At 38.3% G+C, this 4,935-nt stretch overlaps 1 long non-coding RNA gene across 1 annotated transcript; it reads right to left on the bottom strand.

The window, feature by feature from the left end:
- Positions 1–1,200: 1,200 nt before the first annotated feature.
- LOC114571450 (uncharacterized) lies at positions 1,201–3,732 on the bottom strand. The gene is made up of 3 exons (XR_003694645.1): positions 3,332–3,732; positions 3,106–3,187; positions 1,201–1,443 (listed from the first exon to the last, which is right to left on the bottom strand). It is a non-coding gene; the product is annotated as an uncharacterized LOC114571450 (long non-coding RNA).
- Between the last annotated feature and the right edge of the window lie 1,203 nt (positions 3,733–4,935).

Genomic DNA, 4,935 nt, shown 5'->3' with positions numbered 1-4,935 from the left:
TATACATTTTAAAATAAAAAAATGGACCTATGTAAAAAAGATGCATACACAAACACGTGGAGCTGGTCCATTGCAGGTCATTCTCAGAATCTCACATTGGGCTGCCCCCAGACCCTGTGGGAGGGAGCCAGTCCATTGAGAGTAATCCCTCACCCATGTCACCCCTTGCAAGTCTGGTTTAACAAACCCCCCCCCTACAAAAAAAAAAAAAAAAAAAAGGTTTGTAATAAATGAAGACACAGACAGGGAAAGTTGTGACAAATTGACAATGAATAATTAAATAAAATGAAGGAATGTTAATGGTTATGTATTTTTCTCCATTTCCAGAAAGCATGTAATAAAAACTCTGAACCAATGACGATCAAAGCACCAAACAAGCCATACTAATACCATAGATTGTTTATGATCCATATTTTTCAGATAGGTTTACATTCTGTGTATCATTTTGTTACATGGATTGTCTATATTGTAATTTTGAGGTTTATTGCGTGTCTGTCCTGGAAGAAGGATCTCTCCTGAGTTGGTCCTCCTGAGGTTTATTCCATTTTGCTGCTGCCAAGGGTTTCGTTTGGAGAGTTTTTCTTATCCGAATTGAGGGTCAAAGGACAGAGGGAGTCTCATGCTGTGCAGATTGTAAAGCTCCATGAGGCAAATGTTAAATTATGATTTTGGGCTGTATAAATAAAATTGGCTTTTCAGAATTTTTCCAATAAAATTACAAAAGTTGTTTAGAAATAGCAAGGACACCAAATTCAACCAATTTCAATATAACCTTTTCGACAATGTAGTATGTAGGCCTACCTGACATTTGCAAAACCTAAAAGATAACCAGATGTGTAAGAAAAGCAGGCCACATGTGTGGTATATCGTGTGAGGCATGATGCATTGTTTGCACATGCAAACCACTGCTTCTCTGTTGTATTATACTAAATGGGTTCTTTACATGCTTTTCACTCATTTAAGTTTCTTAAATGGCAACCAAAGTCTAGCCACAGAATCCCTCCATCTTAGAGAGGATGTTTAATCTCCACCATCAACTGGAAGTTTAAATGAGCTGTGGGGAATAGGAGAAGACAGCCAACTCTCCCGTCACAGGCCTAATAGTCTCCACCATCAGCAGCACTTCATACACAACCACTGGCTGGCAGATTAGAAGGAAGGCTCACCACAAACACAGACAGACGCACGCACGCTAAAGGATTCAAGTCATATGCATGTGCTTTTATTCAAAGTGTATTGTGGAAATGCAAAAATTGTAATACACATGACCACCTTTTAATGGGACACACACACGACTGAATTGGGTCTATGACACACACAGTTGACTGAATTGGGTCTATGACAGCAGCTGTCCCACCAGTCACTCTTTGTAAATTTATGTCACATTTCCAGGTCCTCCATTCCCTTCAAGAACGTTCTGGTTGCTTTATACACATCCATCATCTATGAACAGAACAAAGTCAAGGACAGAGAGAAAAAAGAAAAAGAAAATCAACAATCCTCTTCAAGGTGCAAAATCTAAAATTATTCAAAAGTAACACTTGCCATAAGAACACAAAAGGAGCCCTTTATAGACACTCCTCTGTGTAGCATTGCAGTGAATCAAGAGGCCATCCTGGAGCCACACACTCACTAGTTATGTGCAGGTGCAAAGCCCTGACGGAGGGGGAGCCAAACACAAACCACCATAAAGGCAGAGTGGCTCATTAGACACAAGCATGTACCCCTCAACCAATGATGGGTCTAAACACAAATTAATGTTGTAATGCCTCCGTAACTACTGGTGTGAATAAGCATGCTAACCAGTTCACTACTATACTGTATCAACTTAGGGTCAGTGTTGTTTTCTCAACTTGTTTCAGCTAGCCCCAAGTGGACAAAAACAAAACACGTTTTTGCAGGTTTAAAATATTCGGGCTAGCTTCTTTGAGTGCCATGTGTGGGTTTGAAAACCACCAGTCTTACCCCGTGACATCAAGAGATGAAATCTAAACGACTGTTGTGTCTCACACACTGAGTACTGTTTCACCAAGGGTGGCTGCAGGGCTCATCGCTAAAACCTACATAACGTGACATTTTTGCAGATTTGTAAAACTTAACAGCATGCTAGAGGAGCAAGACTGCTAGAAGCAATGTTGCAAACAAGCAAACTAAAGCAGGTCTCACATTCTGTACTTCAGTTGCTACAAAAGCAGAACATTATAATAAATCAGAGAGGTCGCTGACAATGTGAACACAACAAAAAGCAGAGCATCTGCCATTAAATGGCACACTGGAGAAAGAATTGCTCTAGACACCCGCTAATTAAATTGTTAACACCCAATCATAATTAAGACAGAGACATATACTGTAGAACATTGTTTACCAGTCAGCAGATGTCATTTCTATGGTACTGTTCTCTTTTAATGTTCCAGCACCTAAAGGGGAACTGCCAAACCCATTTTACACATCAAAGTTTACAGGTCTCAAGTAGTACTATGGCATATGGGGAGAGTTGTATAAAGCCATTTGTCTGCTGAGGGGGCTGCACAAAATTAAACTGATGAATTGTGATGTCATGCAATGATATGAGCGAGAATTCTTTTTTGTAAAATGGTTTTGTGAAAAGTAATCCATTTTATATTTTCTTTGTCAGTGTCAGTTTTATGTTATACATTTCTTTTAAAGATAATGTTTTTTGGTTTTGCTAGAATGTTGTGAAATGTTGCATTTTACAATGTAGACACTGCATCTGTCAAACATATAGTCACACACACACACACACACACACACACACACACAAATAACTAAACAACAAAAAGTATAAACTCAAGATGGTGTACTGCTATTTAAAACAATATCTTAAATCCCATAATTTACTGTATTGTACATGATGCAGTTTTGCTAGAGTAGTGTCTTCTCTTAAGCCCTTTACATGTGATCTTACAACTGTCTTTGCCTGCTTATTAGCAGCATCACTGCACAACAATAGACGGGCTGTTTTCCAGCTGTATTTATAACTAACTTGGTTTACGGTCTAAAATGTGTAAAAAGCATGAAAACAATGTGTCAATTATATCTATAGAAGGATTGAACATTATTGCGTATTTGATATTGATAGCTTACCCTCACGATCATCCCATGATGCCAATATCCAAATCTTTTTCCTGCAGTTCAACAGCATTTTTAGCCTCTTTCCCAAAGGAAGCTGCAAGTCAGAAGAAACACTTCTCCATCACTGCTTAATACTTTTTATGGTCAATATGCGCATAAAGAGTTTAATTTATATGACTTAATTGAACAATTGTACATATTGCAACTTTGTCTCACAGTCATTACACTTAATACATACAATTTCTTTTGACCAGAAGAGGTCCCTTGTGAAGACTTGAAGTCTCAAAAAAATTAACACTTAAAACGCATTTAGATGGAAAGACTTAGTTCCTCAAGAAATGCCCATCATCAACATGAACTTGATGTCATGTAAATACTTATTCTGTTGTCTATGTTCAGCCTATGTGATATTTCCAACCCGATTACCTGCACCAGTAACTTGGTCAGGCAGTGAAGGCAAAAAAAAAAGGTCTTGATGTTGCTTCACAGTCTAATGTTGAGTCCAGTTGTTTTCAGCAGTACAATTGGAGCTGCATAATTAGTACAGAAGAGCTTGAGGAAACAAAAGTCTATCAAAAAGCACTTGGCTATACCCTTTAGAGTGTGTGCTCAACACCAGCATGATACTATCTGCACTGAATTGGCCAATCACTTGAAAAAGGCTCCACACTCTTGCTTTTATAACCCATAGCTCCTCCTACTACAGGTAACACCACTTAATAAATCAATTAAGTCACAGAAGTCATGTCATGTTCCTAAAAACGTAAATATCATGATTTAACAGTGCATTAATGTTGAACAGATACAATTTACCAAACAAATGCTCCAAAACTAAAAACATCACAAAACATCCCTCTACCTATTCCACACTTGGCACATTCCCCCAGGAACAGCTCCATAAAAGGAAGCCAAATAGGCTCAGTGTGGTTTGCCAGGCCCTGGGTCTGAAACTAGAGATGATGTGTTCTGCAGGCACAGAACAACTGATCTAAATAAAGATGTTAAATCCAAATCTGTGTCATATTTTCTGAATAAGAAGTAATACAAAATGTGATATTTTACAAACATCTTACAAACTCCCAAATTATCAGTCAATGCATATTACTAAAGAACAGACACTTTAATGCTGCCTGTGAGATGAGTGTGTTTGTACGTCTTACTTGGTGTAGAGGGCGTGGGGTATTCCAGGGATCTATTCAAGGAAGAAGGTTACCTGGGTAACTGTGGATTACCATCTTGTATATTGCATTTGAATTTAAGTCTCCTTTGAGGTTTTATGGCAGCTAGCATCCTTGTAGTTGCATTACTGCCATCTTCTGGTGCTTTCTGCCTTGCACCCTACCTCCACACTCCAGAGTAGCATTCATCCTTGTGTCCTTTACATTGTGACTCTGTCATCACTTCCTGTCTCACTACTGCATTTTTTTTTCCTGCACACACTCTATGGTTTCAGAATCTTGCTATTCTCAAACTGTTTTGACATTTTTCCTGTCAGTTGAAGAATGCTCATTTACATTAGTGTCCAAATTCTCAATCTGGTCTGTTTACAGGGTTCTAACCTGGTTACTTTCCTGGTTCTTCTTATGAATGCCTTCCTCTTTGTGTCATGCTACTCTTGAGTAATTTCCCTCTATGCTTTTTCCCTCTTCGAAAGTTTAATCTTTACTTCTATATTGCCGTTAACAAGCAGCATGTTTCTCAACTTTCTTATTTCCCATGAGGATTCAATCATTCTCTTCCTTGTTTATTGTGGCATTGAAACAGCTTTAAAGATGAGGTCAAGAACTAATTGCAGTACTACAAAACTATGTATTGCTCAGTTTTCTGAAAAGCTTCTCAAGC

Source organism: Perca flavescens, chromosome 16 (assembly GCF_004354835.1).
Source record: "Perca flavescens isolate YP-PL-M2 chromosome 16, PFLA_1.0, whole genome shotgun sequence".
Taxonomy (NCBI): domain Eukaryota; kingdom Metazoa; phylum Chordata; class Actinopteri; order Perciformes; family Percidae; genus Perca; species Perca flavescens.
This window is presented reverse-complemented; position numbering and strand designations above follow the sequence as displayed.